Genomic DNA, 18191 nt, shown 5'->3' with positions numbered 1-18191 from the left:
ACTAGTGAGCGTTTTGTGGCTTACATGTTCACTAGTAAGCGTCAAAATGATCTTACTAGTGAACTAGTGGGCGTTTTGTGGCTTACATGTTCATTAGTAAGCCTCAAAATGATCTTACTAGTGAACTAGTGGGCGTTTTGTGGCTTACATGTCAAATAGTAAGCCTCAAAATGATGTTACTAGTGAACTAGTGGGCACATTTATGGCCTTAAGTGTTCACTAGTAAGCCTCAAAATGATCTTACTAGTGAACTAGTGGGCGTTTTGTGGCTTACATGTCAACTACTAAGCCTCAAAATGATCTTACTAGTGAACTAGTGGGCACATTTATGGCCTTACATGTTCACTAGTAAGCCTCAAAATGATCTTACTCGAGAGCGTTTTGTGGCTTACATGTTCACTAGTAAGTGTCAAAATGACTTTACTAGTGAACTAGTGAGTGTTTTGTGGCTTACATGTTCACTAGTAAGCGTCAAAATGATCTTACTAGTGAACTAGTGGGCGTTTTGTGGCTTACATGTTCACTAGTAAGCCTCAAAATGATCTTACTAGTGAACTAGTGGGCGTTTTGTGGCTTACATGTCAAATAGTAAGCCTCAATATGATCTTACTAGTGAACTAGTGGGCACATTTATGGCCTTACGTGTTCACTAGTAAGCGTCAAAATGATCTTACTAGTAAACTAGTGGGCGTTTTGTGGCTTACATCTTCACTTGTAAGCCTCAAAATGATCTTACTAGTGAACTAGTGGGCGTCAAAATGATCTTACTAGTGACTTAGTGGGCACATTTATGGCCTTACATGTTCACTAGTAAGCATAAAAATGATCTTACTAGTGAACTAGTGGGCGTTTTGCGGCTTACATGTCAACTAGTAAGCCTCAAAATGATCTTACTAGTGAACTAGTGGGCACATTTATGACCTAACATGTTCACTAGTAAGCGTCAAAATGATCTTACTAGTGAACTAGTAGGCGTTTTGCGGCTTACATGTCAACAAGTAAGCCTCAAAATGATCTTACTAGTGAACTAGTGTGCGTTTTGCGGCTCACATGTTCACTAGTAAGCGTCATAATGATCTTACGAGTGACCTAGTGGGCGTTTTGCGGCTTACATGTCAACTAGTAAGCCTCAAAATGACCTTACTAGTGAACTAGTGGGCATTTTGTGGCTTACATGTCAACTACTAAGCCTCAAAATGATCTTACTAGTGAACTAGTGGGCACATTTATGGCCTTACATGTTCACTAGTAAGCCTCAAAATGATCTTACTAGAGAGCGTTTTGTGGCTTACATGTTCACTAGTAAGTGTCAAAATGACTTTACTTGTGAACTAGTGAGTGTTTTGTGGCTTACATGTTCACTAGTAAGCGTCAAAATGATCTTACTAGTGAACTAGTGGGCACATTTATGGCCTAACATGTTCACTAGTAAGCGTCAAAATGATCTTACCAGTGAACTAGTGGGCGTTTTGCGGCTTACATGTCAACTAGTAAGCCTCAAAATGATCTTACTAGTGAACTAGTGGGGATTTTGTGGCTTACATGTCAACTAGTAAGCCCCAAAATGATCTTACGAGTGAACTAGTGGGCACATTTATGGCCTTACATGTTCACTTGTAAGCCTCAAAATGATCTTACTAGTATAGTAGTGGGCGTTTTGTGGCTTACATGTTCACGAGTAAGCGTCAAAATGATCTTACTAGTGAACTAGTGGGTGTTTTGCGGCTTGCATGTCAACTAGTAAGCCTCAAAATTATCTTACGAGTGAACTAGTGGGAGTTTTGCGGCTTACATGTCAACAAGGAAGCCTCAAAATTATCTTACTAATGAACTAGTGGGCGTTTTGTGGCTTACATGTTCACTAATAAGCGTCAAAATGACCTTACTAGTGAATTAGTGAGCGTTTTGTGGCTTACATGTCAACTAGTAAGCCTCAAAATGATCTTACTAGTGAACTAGTGGGCGTTTTGTGGCTTACGTCTTCACTCGTAAGCCTCAAAATGATCTTACTAGTGAACTAGTGGGCGTTTTGTGGCTTAAATGTTCACTAGTAAGCCTCAAAATGATCTTACCAGTGAACTAGTGGCCGTTTTGTGGCTTACATGTTCACGAGTAAGCGTCAAAATGATCTTACTAGTGAACTAGTGGGCGTTTTGCGGCTTGCACGTACACTAGTAAGCCTCAAAATGATCTTACGAGTGAACTAGTGGGCGTTTTGCGGCTTACATGTAAACAAGTAAGCCTCAAAATGATCTTACTAATGAACTAGTGGGCGTTTTGCGGCTTACATGTCAACTAGTAAGCCTCACAATGATCTTACTAGTGAACTAGTGGGCATTTTGTGGCTTACATGTCAAATACTAAGCCTCAAAATGATCTTACTAGTGAACTAGTGGGCACATTTATGGCCTTACATGTTCACGAGTAAGCCTCAAAATGATCTTACTAGTGAACTAGTGAGCGTTTTGTGGCTTACATGTTCACTAGTAAGCGTCAAAATGATCTTACTAGTGAACTAGTAGGCGTTTTGTGGCTTACATCTTCACTAGTAAGCCTCAAAATGACCTTACTAGTGAACTAGTGAGCGTTTTGCGGCTTACATGTCAACTAGTAAGCCTCACAATGATCTTACTAGTGAACTAGTGGGCACATTTATGGCCTTACATGTTCACTAGTAAGCCTCAAAATGATCTTACCAGTGAACTAGTGGGCGTTTTGCGGCTTACATGTCAACTAGTAAGCCTCAAAATGATCTTACTAGTGAACTAGTGGGGATTTTGTGGCTTACATGTCAACTAGTAAGCCCCAAAATGATCTTACGAGTGAACTAGTGGGCACATTTATGGCCTTACATGTTCACTTGTAAGCCTCAAAATGATCTTACTAGTATAGTAGTGGGCGTTTTGTGGCTTACATGTTCACGAGTAAGCGTCAAAATGATCTTACTAGTGAACTAGTGGGCACATTTATGGCCTTACATGTTCACTAGTAAGCGTCAAAATGATCTTACTAGTGAACGTTTTGCGGCTTGCATGTCAACTAGTAAGCCTCAAAATGATCTTACGAGTGAACTAGTGGGCGTTTTGAGGCTTACATGTCAACTAGTAAGCGTCAAAATGATCTTACTAGTGAACTAGTGAGTGTTTTGTGGCTTACATGTTCACTAGTAGGCGTCAAAATGATCTTACTAGTGAACTAGTGGGCACATTTATGGGTTTACATGTTCACTAGTAAGCCTCAAAATGATCTTACTTGTGAACTAGTGGGCGTTCTGTGGCTTACATGTTCACGGGTAAGCGTCAGAATGATCTTACTAGTGAACTAGTGGCCGTTTTGTGGCTTACATGTTCAATAGTAAGCCTTAAAATGATCTTACTAGTGAACTAGTGGGCGTTTTGTGGCTTACATGTTTACGAGTAAGCGTCAAAATGACCTTACTAGTGAACTAGTGAGCGTTTTGCGGCTTACATGTCAACTAGTAAGCCTCACAATGATCTTACTAGTGAACTAGTGGGCACATTTATGGCCTTACATGTTCACTAGTAAGCCTCAAAATGATCTTACCAGTGAACTAGTGGGCGTTTTGCGGCTTACATGTCAACTAGTAAGCCTCAAAATGATCTTACTAGTGAACTAGTGGGGATTTTGTGGCTTACATGTCAACTAGTAAGCCCCAAAATGATCTTACGAGTGAACTAGTGGGCACATTTATGGCCTTACATGTTCACTTGTAAGCCTCAAAATGATCTTACTAGTATAGTAGTGGGCGTTCTGTGGCTTACATGTTCACGGGTAAGCGTCAGAATGATCTTACTAGTGAACTAGTGGCCGTTTTGTGGCTTACATGTTCAATAGTAAGCCTCAAAATGATCTTACTAGTGAACTAGTGGGCGTTTTGTGGCTTACATGTTCACGAGTAAGCGTCAAAATGACCTTACTAGTGAACTAGTGAGCGTTTTGTGGCTTACATGTTCACTAGTAAGCCTCAAAATGATCTTACGAGTGAGCTAAGGGGCGTTTTGTGGCTTACATGTCAACTAGTAAGCCTCAAAATGATCTTACTAGTGAACTAGTGGGTTCATTTGTGGATGACATGTTCACTAGTAAGCGTCACAATGACCTTACTTGTGAACTAGTGAGCGTTTTGTGGCTTACATGTTCACTAGTAAGCGTCAAAATGATCTTACTAGTGAACTAGTGGGCGTTTTGTGGCTTACATCTTCACTCGTTAGCCTCAAAATGATCTTACTAGTGAACTAGTGGGCGTTTTGTGGCTTACATGTTCACGAGGAAGTGTCAAAATGATCTTACTAGTGAACTAGTGGGCGTTTTGCGGCTTGCATGTCAACTAGTAAGCCTCAAAATGATCTTACGAGTGAACTAGTGGGCGTTTTGCGGCTTACATGTCAACAAATAAGCCTCAAAATGATCTTACGAGTGAACTAGTGGGTGTTTTGCGGCTTACATGTCAACAAGTAAGCCTCAAAATGATCTTACGAGTGAACTAGTGGGGGTTTTGTGGCTTACATGTTCACTAGTAAGCGTCAAAATGATCTTATTAGTGAACTAGTGGGCGTTTTGCGGCTTGCATGTCAACTAGTAAGCCTCAAAATGATCTTACGAGTGAACTAGTGGATGTTTTGCGGCTTACATGTCAACAAGTAAGCCTCAAAATTATCTTACTAGTGAACTAGTGGGCGTTTTGTGGCTTACATGTTAACTAGTAAGCGTCAAAATGATCTTACTAGTGAACTAGTGGGCGTTCTGTGGCTTACATGTTCACCGGTAAGCGTCAGAATGATCTTACTAGTGAACTAGTGGCCGTTTTGTGGCTTACATGTTCAATAGTAAGCCTCAAAATGATCTTACTAGTGAACTAGTGGCCGCTTTGTGGCTTACATGTTCACGAGTAAGGGTCAAAATGACCTTACTAGTGAACTAATGAGCGTTTTGTGGCTTACATGTTCACTAGTAAGCCTCAAAATGATCTTACGAGTGAGCTAAGGGGTGTTTTGTGGCTTACATGTCAACTAGTAAGCCTCAAAATGATCTTACTAGTGAACTAGTGGGTTCTTTTGTGGATGACATGTTCACTAGTAAGCGTCACAATGACCTTACTTATGAACTAGTGAGCGTTTTGTGGCTTACATGTTCACTAGTAAGCGTCAAAATGATCTTACTAGTGAACTAGTGGGCGTTTTGTGGCTTACATGTTCACTAGTAAGACTCAAAATGATCTTACTAGTGAACTAGTGGGCGTTTTGTGGCTTACATGTCGACTAGTAAGCCTCAAAACGATCTTACCAGTGAACTAGTGGGGGTTTTGCGGCTTATATGTCAACTAGTAAGCCTCAAAATGATCTTACTAGTGAACTAGTGGGGATTTTGTGGCTTACATGTCAACTAGTAAGCCTCAAAATGATCTTACCAGTGAACTAGTGGGCACATTTATGGCCTTACATGTTCACTAGTAAGCCTCAAAATGATCTTACCAGTGAACTCGTGGGCGTTTTGTGGCTTACATGTTCACGAGTAAGCGTCAAAATGATCTTACTAGTGAACTAGTGGCCATTTTGCGGCTTACATGTCAACAAGTAAGCCTCAAAATGATCTTACCAGTGAACTAGTGGGGGTTTTGCGGCTTATATGTCAACTAGTAAGCCTCAAAATGATCTTACCAGTGAACTAGTGGGCACATTTATGGCCTTACATGTTCACTAGTAAGCCTCAAAATGATCTTACCAGTGAACTCGTGGGCGTTTTGTGGCTTACATGTTCACGAGTAAGCGTCAAAATGATCTTACTAGTGAACTAGTGGCCGTTTTGCGGCTTACATGTCAACTAGTAAGCCTCAAAATGATCTTACTAGTGAACTAGTGTGCGTTTTGCGGCTTACATGTTCACTAGTAAGAGTCAAAATGATCTTACGAGTGAGCTAGTTGGCGTTTTGCGGCTTACATGTCAACTAGTAAGCCTCACAATGATCTTACTAGTGAACTAGTGGGCATTTTGTGGCTTACATGTCAACTACTAAGCCTCAAAATGATCTTACTAGTGAACTAGTGGGCACATTTATGGCCTTACATGTTCACGAGTAAGCCTCAAAATGATCTTACTAGTGAACTAGTAGGCGTTTTGCGGCTTACATGTCAACTAGTAAGCCTCAAAATGATCTTACTAGTGAACTAGTGTGCGTTTTGCGGCTTACATGTTCACTAGTAAGAGTCAAAATGATCTTACGAGTGAGCTAGTTGGCGTTTTGCGGCTTACATGTCAACTAGTAAGCCTCAAAATGATCTTACTAGTGAACTAGTGAGCGTTTTGTGGCTTACATGTTCACTAGTAAGCCTCACAATGATCTTACTAGTGAACTAGTGGGCATTTTGTGGCTTACATGTCAACTACTAAGCCTCAAAATGATCTTACTAGTGAACTAGTGGGCACATTTATGGCCTTACATGTTCACGAGTAAGCCTCAAAATGATCTTACTAGTGAACTAGTGAGCGTTTTGTGGCTTACATGTTCACTAGTAAGTGTCAAAATGATCTTACTAGTGAACTAGTGGGCACATTTATGGCTTTATATGTTCACTATTAAGCCTCAAAATGATCTTACTAGTGAACTAGTGGGCGTTCTGTGGCTTACATGTTCACCGGTAAGCGTCAGAATGATCTTACTAGTGAACTAGTGGCCGTTTTGTGGCTTACATGTTCAATAGTAAGCCTCAAAATGATCTTACTAGTGAACTAGTGGCCGTTTTGTGGCTTACATGTTCACTAGTAAGCCTCAAAATGATCTTACGAGTGAGCTAAGGGGCGTTTTGTGGCTTACATGTCAACTAGTAAGCCTCAAAATGATCTTACTAGTGAACTAGTGGGTTCTTTTGTGGATGACATGTTCACTAGTAAGCGTCACAATGACCTTACTTATGAACTAGTGAGCGTTTTGTGGCTTACATGTTCACTAGTAAGCGTCAAAATGATCTTACTAGTGAACTAGTGGGCGTTTTGTGGCTTACATGTTCACTAGTAAGACTCAAAATGATCTTACTAGTGAACTAGTGGGCGTTTTGTGGCTTACATGTCAACTAGTAAGCCTCAAAATGATCTTACTCGTGAACTAGTGGGCACATTTATGGCCTTACATGTTCACTAGTAAGCCTCAAAACGATCTTACCAGTGAACTAGTGGGGGTTTTGCGGCTTATATGTCAACTAGTAAGCCTCAAAATGATCTTACTAGTGAACTAGTGGGGATTTTGTGGCTTACATGTCAACTAGTAAGCCTCAGAATGATCTTACCAGTGAACTAGTGGGCACATTTATGGCCTTACATGTTCACTAGTAAGCCTCAAAATGATCTTACCAGTGAACTCGTGGGCGTTTTGTGGCTTACATGTTCACGAGTAAGCGTCAAAATGATCTTACTAGTGAACTAGTGGCCGTTTTGCGGCTTACATGTCAACAAGTAAGCCTCAAAATGATCTTACCAGTGAACTAGTGGGGGTTTTGCGGCTTATATGTCAACTAGTAAGCCTCAAAATGATCTTACCAGTGAACTAGTGGGCACATTTATGGCCTTACATGTTCACTAGTAAGCCTCAAAATGATCTTACCAGTGAACTCGTGGGCGTTTTGTGGCTTACATGTTCACGAGTAAGCGTCAAAATGATCTTACTAGTGAACTAGTGGCCGTTTTGCGGCTTACATGTCAACAAGTAAGCCTCAAAATGATCTTACTAATGAACTAGTGGGAGTTTTGTAGCTTACATGTTCACTAGTAAGCGTCAAAATGACCTTACTAGTGAATTAGTGAGCGTTTTGTGGCTTACATGTCAACGAGTAAGCCTCAAAATGATCTTACTAGTGAACTAGTGGGCACATTTATGGCCTTACATGTTCACTAGTAAGCGTCAAAATGATCTTACTAGTGAACTAGTGGGCGTTTTGCGGCTTGCATGTCAACTAGTAAGCCACAAAATGATCTTACGAGTGAACTAGTGGGCATTTTGCGGCTTACATGTCAACAAGTAAGCCTCAAAATTATCTTACTAGTGAACTAGTGGGCGTTTTGTGGCTTACATGTTAACTAGTAAGCGTCAAAATGATCTTACTAGTGAACAAGTGGGCGTTTTGTGGCTTACATCTTCACTAGTAAGCCTCAAAATGATCTTACTAGAGAACTAGTGGGCATTTTGTGGCTTACATGTCAACTAGTAAGCCTCAAAATGATCTTACTAGTGAACTAGTGGGCACGTTTATGGCCTTACATGTCAACTAGTAAGCGTGAAAATGATCTTACTCGTGAACTAGTGGGCGTTTTGCGGCTTACATGTCAACTAGTAAGCCTCAAAATGATCTTAATAGTGAACTAGTGGGTTCTTTTGTGGCTTACGTGTTCACTAGTAAGCGTCACAATGACCTTACTTGTGAACTAGTGAGCGTTTTGTGGCTTACATGTTCACTAGTAAGCGTCAAAATGATCTTACTAGTGAACAAGTGGGCGTTTTGTGGCTTACATGTTCACTAGTAAGCCTCAAAATGATCTTACTAGTGAACTAGTGGGCGTTTTGTGGCTTATATGTCAAATAGTAAGCCTCGATATGATCTTACTAGTGAACTAGTGGGCACATTTATGGCCTTCCGTGTTCACTAGTAAGCGTCAAAATGATCTTACTAGTAAACTAGTGGGCGTTTTGTGGCTTACATCTTCACTTGTAAGCCTCAAAATGATCTTACTATTGAACTAGTGGGCGTTTTGTGGCTTACATGTCAACTAGTTAGCCTCAAAATGATCTTACTAGTGAACTAGTGGGCACATTTATGGCCTTACATGTTCACTAGTAAGCCTCAAAATGATCTTACCAGTAAACTAGTGGGCGTTTTGCGGCTTACATGTCAACTAGTAAGCCTCAAAATGATCTTACTAGTGAACTAGTGGGGATTTTGTGGCTTACATGTCAACTAGTAAGCCCCAAAATGATCTTACGAGTGAACTAGTGGGCACATTTATGGCCTTACATGTTCTCTTGTAAGCCTCAAAATGATCTTACTAGGATAGTAGTGGGCGTTTTGTGGCTTACATCTTCACGAGTAAGCGTGAAAATGATCTTACTAGTGAACTAGTGGGTGTTTTGCGGCTTGCATGTCAACTAGTAAGCCTCAAAATTATCTTACGAGTGAACTAGTGGGAGTTTTGCGGCTTACATGTCAACAAGGAAGCCTCAAAATTATCTTACTAATGAACTAGTGGGCGTTTTGTGGCTTACATGTTCACTAGTAAGCGTCAAAATGACCTTACTAGTGAATTAGTGAGCGTTATGTGGCTTACATGTCAACTAGTAAGCCTCAAAATGATCTTACTAGTGAACTAGTGGGCGTTTTGTGGCTTACATCTTCACTCGTAAGCCTCAAAATGATCTTACCAGTGAACTAGTGGGCGTTTGTGGCTTACATGTCAACTAGTAAGCCTCAAAATGATCTTACTAGTGAACTAGTGGGCACATTTATGGCCTTACATGTTCACTAGTAAGCCTCAAAATGATCTTACCAGTGAACTAGTGGTCGTTTTGCGGCTTACATGTCAACTAGTAAGCCTCAAAATGATCTTACTAGTGAACTAGTGGGGATTTTGTGGCTTACATGTCAACTAGTAAGCCTCAAAATGATCTTACTAGTGAACTAGTGGGCGTTTTGTGGCTTAAATGTTCACTAGTAAGCCTCAAAATGATCTTACCAGTGAACTAGTGGCCGTTTTGTGGCTTACATGTTCACGAGTAAGCGTCAAAATGATCTTACTAGTGAACTAGTGGGCGTTTTGCGGCTTACATGTCAACAAGTAAGCCTCAAAATGATCTTCCTAATGAACTAGTGGGCGTTTTGTGGCTTACATGTTCACTAGTAAGCGTCAAAATGACCTTACTAGTGAACTAGTGGGCGTTTTGTGGCTTACATGTTCACGAGTAAGCGTCAAAATGATCTTACTAGTGAACTAGTGGGCGTTTTGCGGCTTGCATGTCAACTAGTAAGCATCAAAATGATCTTACGAGTGAACTAGTGGGCGTTTTGCGGCTTACATGTCAACAAGTAAGCCTCATAATGATCTTACTAATGAACTAGTGGGCGTTTTGCGGCTTACATGTCAACTAGTAAGCCTCACAATGATCTTACTAGTGAACTAGTGGGCATTTTGTGGCTTACATGTCAACTACTAAGCCTCAAAATGATCTTACCAGTGAACTAGTGGGCACATTTATGGCCTTACATGTTCACTAGTAAGCCTCAAAATGATCTTACTAGTGAACTAGTGAGCGTTTTGTGGCTTACATGTTCACTAGTAAGTGTCAAAATGACCTTACTAGTGAACTAGTGAGTGTTTTGTGGCTTACATGTTCACTAGTAGGCGTCAAAATGATCTTACTAGTGAACTAGTGGGCACATTTATGGCCTTACATGTTCACTAGTAAGCCTCAAAATGATCTTACTAGTGAACTAGTGGGCGTTCTGTGGCTTACATGTTCACGGGTAAGCGTCAAAATGACCTTACTAGTGAACTAGTGACAATTTGTGGCTTACATGTTCACGAGTAAGCGTCAAAATGACCTTACTAGTGAACTAGTGGGCGTTTTGTGGCTTACATGTTCACTAGTAAGCCTCAAGATGATCTTACTAGTGAACTAGTGGGCGTTTTGTGACTTACATGTCAAATAGTAAGCCTCAATATGATCTTACTAGTGAACTAGTGGGCACATTTTTGGCCTTACGTGTTCACTAGTAAGCGTCAAAATGATCTTACTAGTAAACGAGTGGGCGTTTTGTGGCTTACATCTTCACTTGTAAGCCTCAAAATGATCTTACTAGTGAACTAGTGGGCGTTTTGTGGCTTACATGTTCACTAGTAAGACTCAAAATGATCTTACTAGTGAACTAGTGGGCGTTTTGTGGCTTACATGTCGACTAGTAAGCCTCAAAACGATCTTACCAGTGAACTAGTGGGGGTTTTGCGGCTTATATGTCAACTAGTAAGCCTCAAAATGATCTTACTAGTGAACTAGTGGGGATTTTGTGGCTTACATGTCAACTAGTAAGCCTCAAAATGATCTTACCAGTGAACTAGTGGGCACATTTATGGCCTTACATGTTCACTAGTAAGCCTCAAAATGATCTTACCAGTGAACTCGTGGGCGTTTTGTGGCTTACATGTTCACGAGTAAGCGTCAAAATGATCTTACTAGTGAACTAGTGGCCATTTTGCGGCTTACATGTCAACAAGTAAGCCTCAAAATGATCTTACCAGTGAACTAGTGGGGGTTTTGCGGCTTATATGTCAACTAGTAAGCCTCAAAATGATCTTACCAGTGAACTAGTGGGCACATTTATGGCCTTACATGTTCACTAGTAAGCCTCAAAATGATCTTACCAGTGAACTCGTGGGCGTTTTGTGGCTTACATGTTCACGAGTAAGCGTCAAAATGATCTTACTAGTGAACTAGTGGCCGTTTTGCGGCTTACATGTCAACTAGTAAGCCTCAAAATGATCTTACTAGTGAACTAGTGTGCGTTTTGCGGCTTACATGTTCACTAGTAAGAGTCAAAATGATCTTACGAGTGAGCTAGTTGGCGTTTTGCGGCTTACATGTCAACTAGTAAGCCTCACAATGATCTTACTAGTGAACTAGTGGGCATTTTGTGGCTTACATGTCAACTACTAAGCCTCAAAATGATCTTACTAGTGAACTAGTGGGCACATTTATGGCCTTACATGTTCACGAGTAAGCCTCAAAATGATCTTACTAGTGAACTAGTAGGCGTTTTGCGGCTTACATGTCAACTAGTAAGCCTCAAAATGATCTTACTAGTGAACTAGTGTGCGTTTTGCGGCTTACATGTTCACTAGTAAGAGTCAAAATGATCTTACGAGTGAGCTAGTTGGCGTTTTGCGGCTTACATGTCAACTAGTAAGCCTCAAAATGATCTTACTAGTGAACTAGTGAGCGTTTTGTGGCTTACATGTTCACTAGTAAGCCTCACAATGATCTTACTAGTGAACTAGTGGGCATTTTGTGGCTTACATGTCAACTACTAAGCCTCAAAATGATCTTACTAGTGAACTAGTGGGCACATTTATGGCCTTACATGTTCACGAGTAAGCCTCAAAATGATCTTACTAGTGAACTAGTGAGCGTTTTGTGGCTTACATGTTCACTAGTAAGTGTCAAAATGATCTTACTAGTGAACTAGTGGGCACATTTATGGCTTTATATGTTCACTATTAAGCCTCAAAATGATCTTACTAGTGAACTAGTGGGCGTTCTGTGGCTTACATGTTCACCGGTAAGCGTCAGAATGATCTTACTAGTGAACTAGTGGCCGTTTTGTGGCTTACATGTTCAATAGTAAGCCTCAAAATGATCTTACTAGTGAACTAGTGGCCGTTTTGTGGCTTACATGTTCACTAGTAAGCCTCAAAATGATCTTACGAGTGAGCTAAGGGGCGTTTTGTGGCTTACATGTCAACTAGTAAGCCTCAAAATGATCTTACTAGTGAACTAGTGGGTTCTTTTGTGGATGACATGTTCACTAGTAAGCGTCACAATGACCTTACTTATGAACTAGTGAGCGTTTTGTGGCTTACATGTTCACTAGTAAGCGTCAAAATGATCTTACTAGTGAACTAGTGGGCGTTTTGTGGCTTACATGTTCACTAGTAAGACTCAAAATGATCTTACTAGTGAACTAGTGGGCGTTTTGTGGCTTACATGTCAACTAGTAAGCCTCAAAATGATCTTACTCGTGAACTAGTGGGCACATTTATGGCCTTACATGTTCACTAGTAAGCCTCAAAACGATCTTACCAGTGAACTAGTGGGGGTTTTGCGGCTTATATGTCAACTAGTAAGCCTCAAAATGATCTTACTAGTGAACTAGTGGGGATTTTGTGGCTTACATGTCAACTAGTAAGCCTCAGAATGATCTTACCAGTGAACTAGTGGGCACATTTATGGCCTTACATGTTCACTAGTAAGCCTCAAAATGATCTTACCAGTGAACTCGTGGGCGTTTTGTGGCTTACATGTTCACGAGTAAGCGTCAAAATGATCTTACTAGTGAACTAGTGGCCGTTTTGCGGCTTACATGTCAACAAGTAAGCCTCAAAATGATCTTACCAGTGAACTAGTGGGGGTTTTGCGGCTTATATGTCAACTAGTAAGCCTCAAAATGATCTTACCAGTGAACTAGTGGGCACATTTATGGCCTTACATGTTCACTAGTAAGCCTCAAAATGATCTTACCAGTGAACTCGTGGGCGTTTTGTGGCTTACATGTTCACTAGTAAGCGTCAAAATGACCTTACTAGTGAATTAGTGAGCGTTTTGTGGCTTACATGTCAACGAGTAAGCCTCAAAATGATCTTACTAGTGAACTAGTGGGCACATTTATGGCCTTACATGTTCACTAGTAAGCGTCAAAATGATCTTACTAGTGAACTAGTGGGCGTTTTGCGGCTTGCATGTCAACTAGTAAGCCACAAAATGATCTTACGAGTGAACTAGTGGGCATTTTGCGGCTTACATGTCAACAAGTAAGCCTCAAAATTATCTTACTAGTGAACTAGTGGGCGTTTTGTGGCTTACATGTTAACTAGTAAGCGTCAAAATGATCTTACTAGTGAACAAGTGGGCGTTTTGTGGCTTACATCTTCACTAGTAAGCCTCAAAATGATCTTACTAGAGAACTAGTGGGCATTTTGTGGCTTACATGTCAACTAGTAAGCCTCAAAATGATCTTACTAGTGAACTAGTGGGCACGTTTATGGCCTTACATGTCAACTAGTAAGCGTGAAAATGATCTTACTCGTGAACTAGTGGGCGTTTTGCGGCTTACATGTCAACTAGTAAGCCTCAAAATGATCTTAATAGTGAACTAGTGGGTTCTTTTGTGGCTTACGTGTTCACTAGTAAGCGTCACAATGACCTTACTTGTGAACTAGTGAGCGTTTTGTGGCTTACATGTTCACTAGTAAGCGTCAAAATGATCTTACTAGTGAACAAGTGGGCGTTTTGTGGCTTACATGTTCACTAGTAAGCCTCAAAATGATCTTACTAGTGAACTAGTGGGCGTTTTGTGGCTTATATGTCAAATAGTAAGCCTCGATATGATCTTACTAGTGAACTAGTGGGCACATTTATGGCCTTCCGTGTTCACTAGTAAGCGTCAAAATGATCTTACTAGTAAACTAGTGGGCGTTTTGTGGCTTACATCTTCACTTGTAAGCCTCAAAATGATCTTACTATTGAACTAGTGGGCGTTTTGTGGCTTACATGTCAACTAGTTAGCCTCAAAATGATCTTACTAGTGAACTAGTGGGCACATTTATGGCCTTACATGTTCACTAGTAAGCCTCAAAATGATCTTACCAGTAAACTAGTGGGCGTTTTGCGGCTTACATGTCAACTAGTAAGCCTCAAAATGATCTTACTAGTGAACTAGTGGGGATTTTGTGGCTTACATGTCAACTAGTAAGCCCCAAAATGATCTTACGAGTGAACTAGTGGGCACATTTATGGCCTTACATGTTCTCTTGTAAGCCTCAAAATGATCTTACTAGGATAGTAGTGGGCGTTTTGTGGCTTACATCTTCACGAGTAAGCGTGAAAATGATCTTACTAGTGAACTAGTGGGTGTTTTGCGGCTTGCATGTCAACTAGTAAGCCTCAAAATTATCTTACGAGTGAACTAGTGGGAGTTTTGCGGCTTACATGTCAACAAGGAAGCCTCAAAATTATCTTACTAATGAACTAGTGGGCGTTTTGTGGCTTACATGTTCACTAGTAAGCGTCAAAATGACCTTACTAGTGAATTAGTGAGCGTTATGTGGCTTACATGTCAACTAGTAAGCCTCAAAATGATCTTACTAGTGAACTAGTGGGCGTTTTGTGGCTTACATCTTCACTCGTAAGCCTCAAAATGATCTTACCAGTGAACTAGTGGGCGTTTGTGGCTTACATGTCAACTAGTAAGCCTCAAAATGATCTTACTAGTGAACTAGTGGGCACATTTATGGCCTTACATGTTCACTAGTAAGCCTCAAAATGATCTTACCAGTGAACTAGTGGTCGTTTTGCGGCTTACATGTCAACTAGTAAGCCTCAAAATGATCTTACTAGTGAACTAGTGGGGATTTTGTGGCTTACATGTCAACTAGTAAGCCTCAAAATGATCTTACTAGTGAACTAGTGGGCGTTTTGTGGCTTAAATGTTCACTAGTAAGCCTCAAAATGATCTTACCAGTGAACTAGTGGCCGTTTTGTGGCTTACATGTTCACGAGTAAGCGTCAAAATGATCTTACTAGTGAACTAGTGGGCGTTTTGCGGCTTACATGTCAACAAGTAAGCCTCAAAATGATCTTCCTAATGAACTAGTGGGCGTTTTGTGGCTTACATGTTCACTAGTAAGCGTCAAAATGACCTTACTAGTGAACTAGTGGGCGTTTTGTGGCTTACATGTTCACGAGTAAGCGTCAAAATGATCTTACTAGTGAACTAGTGGGCGTTTTGCGGCTTGCATGTCAACTAGTAAGCATCAAAATGATCTTACGAGTGAACTAGTGGGCGTTTTGCGGCTTACATGTCAACAAGTAAGCCTCATAATGATCTTACTAATGAACTAGTGGGCGTTTTGCGGCTTACATGTCAACTAGTAAGCCTCACAATGATCTTACTAGTGAACTAGTGGGCATTTTGTGGCTTACATGTCAACTACTAAGCCTCAAAATGATCTTACCAGTGAACTAGTGGGCACATTTATGGCCTTACATGTTCACTAGTAAGCCTCAAAATGATCTTACTAGTGAACTAGTGAGCGTTTTGTGGCTTACATGTTCACTAGTAAGTGTCAAAATGACCTTACTAGTGAACTAGTGAGTGTTTTGTGGCTTACATGTTCACTAGTAGGCGTCAAAATGATCTTACTAGTGAACTAGTGGGCACATTTATGGCCTTACATGTTCACTAGTAAGCCTCAAAATGATCTTACTAGTGAACTAGTGGGCGTTCTGTGGCTTACATGTTCACGGGTAAGCGTCAAAATGACCTTACTAGTGAACTAGTGACAATTTGTGGCTTACATGTTCACGAGTAAGCGTCAAAATGACCTTACTAGTGAACTAGTGGGCGTTTTGTGGCTTACATGTTCACTAGTAAGCCTCAAGATGATCTTACTAGTGAACTAGTGGGCGTTTTGTGACTTACATGTCAAATAGTAAGCCTCAATATGATCTTACTAGTGAACTAGTGGGCACATTTTTGGCCTTACGTGTTCACTAGTAAGCGTCAAAATGATCTTACTAGTAAACGAGTGGGCGTTTTGTGGCTTACATCTTCACTTGTAAGCCTCAAAATGATCTTACTAGTGAACTAGTGGGCGTTTTGTGGCTTACATGTCAACTAGTTAGCCTCAAAATGATCTTACCAGTGAACTAGTGGGCGTTTTGCGGCTTACATGTCAACTAGTAAGCCTCAAAATGATCTTACTAGTGAACTAGTGGGGATTTTGTGGCTTACATGTCAACTAGTAAGCCCCAAAATGATCTTACGAGTGAACTAGTGGGAACATTGATGGCCGTACATGTTCACTTGTAAGCCTCAAAATGATCTTACTAGTATACTAGTGGGCGTTTTGTGGCTTACATGTTCACGAGTAAGCGTCAAAATGATCTTACTAGTGAACTAGTGGGTGTTTTGCCGCTTGCATGTCAACAAGTAAACCTCAAAATGGTCTTACTAATGAACTAGTGGGCGTTTTGTGGCTTACATGTTCACTAGTAAGCGTCAAAATGACCTTACTAGTGAATTAGTGAGCGTTTTGTGGCTTACATGTCAACTAGTAAGCCTCAAAATGATCTTACTAGTGAACTAGTGGGCGTTTTGTGGCTTACATCTTCAATCGTAAGCCTCAAAATGATCTTACTAGTGAACTAGTGGGCGTTTGTGGCTTACATGTCAACTAGTAAGCCTCAAAATGATCTTACTAGTGAACTAGTGGGCACATTTATGGCCTTACATGTTCACTAGTAAGCCTCAAAATGATCTTACCAGTGAACTAGTGGGCGTTTTGTGGCTTACATGTTAACTAGTAAGCGTCAAAATGACCTTACTAGTGAACTAGTGACAATTTGTGGCTTACATGTTCACGAGTAAGCGTCAAAATGACCTTACTAGTGAACTAGTGGGCGTTTTGTGGCTTACATGTTCACTAGTAAGCCTCAAAATGATCTTACTAGTGAACTAGTGGGCGTTTTGTGACTTACATGTCAAATAGTAAGCCTCAATATGATCTTACTAGTGAACTAGTGGGCACATTTATGGCCTTACGTGTTCACTAGTAAGCGTCAAAATGATCTTACTAGTAAACGAGTGGGCGTTTTGTGGCTTACATCTTCACTTGTAAGCCTCAAAATGATCTTACTAGTGAACTAGTGGGCGTTTTGTGGCTTACATGTCAACTAGTTAGCCTCAAAATGATCTTACCAGTGAACTAGTGGGCGTTTTTCGGCTTACATGTCAACTAGTAAGCCTCAAAATGATCTTACTAGTGAACTAGTGGGGATTTTGTGGCTTACATGTCAACTAGTAAGCCCCAAAATGATCTTACGAGTGAACTAGTTGGAACATTGATGGCCGTACATGTTCACTTGTAAGCCTCAAAATGATCTTACTAATATACTAGTGCGCGTTTTGTGGCTTACATGTTCACGAGTAAGCGTCAAAATGATCTTACTAGTGAACTAGTGGGTGTTTTGCGGCATACATGTCAACAAGTAAACCTCAAAATGATCTTACTAATGAACTAGTGGGCGTTTTGTGGCTTACATGTTCACTAGTAAGCGTCAGAATGACCTTACTAGTGAATTAGTGAGCGTTTTGTGGCTTACATGTCAACTAGTAAGCCTCAAAATGATCTTATTAGTGAACTAGTGGGCGTTTTGTGGCTTACATCTTCACTCGTAAGCCTCAAAATGATCTTACTAGTGAACTAGTGGGCGTTTGTGGCTTACATGTCAACTAGTGAGCCTCAAAATGATCTTACTAGTGAACTAGTGGGCACATTTATGGCCTTACATGTTCACTAGTAAGCCTCAAAATGATCTTACCAGTGAACTAGTGGGCGATTTGCGGCTTACATGTCAACTA

The sequence above is a fragment of the Hippocampus zosterae genome, chromosome 16 (genome assembly GCF_025434085.1).
Source record: "Hippocampus zosterae strain Florida chromosome 16, ASM2543408v3, whole genome shotgun sequence".
NCBI classification, from domain to species: Eukaryota; Metazoa; Chordata; class Actinopteri; order Syngnathiformes; family Syngnathidae; genus Hippocampus; species Hippocampus zosterae.
The sequence above is the reverse complement of the archived record's forward strand: the minus strand, read 5'-3'. Positions refer to the sequence as shown.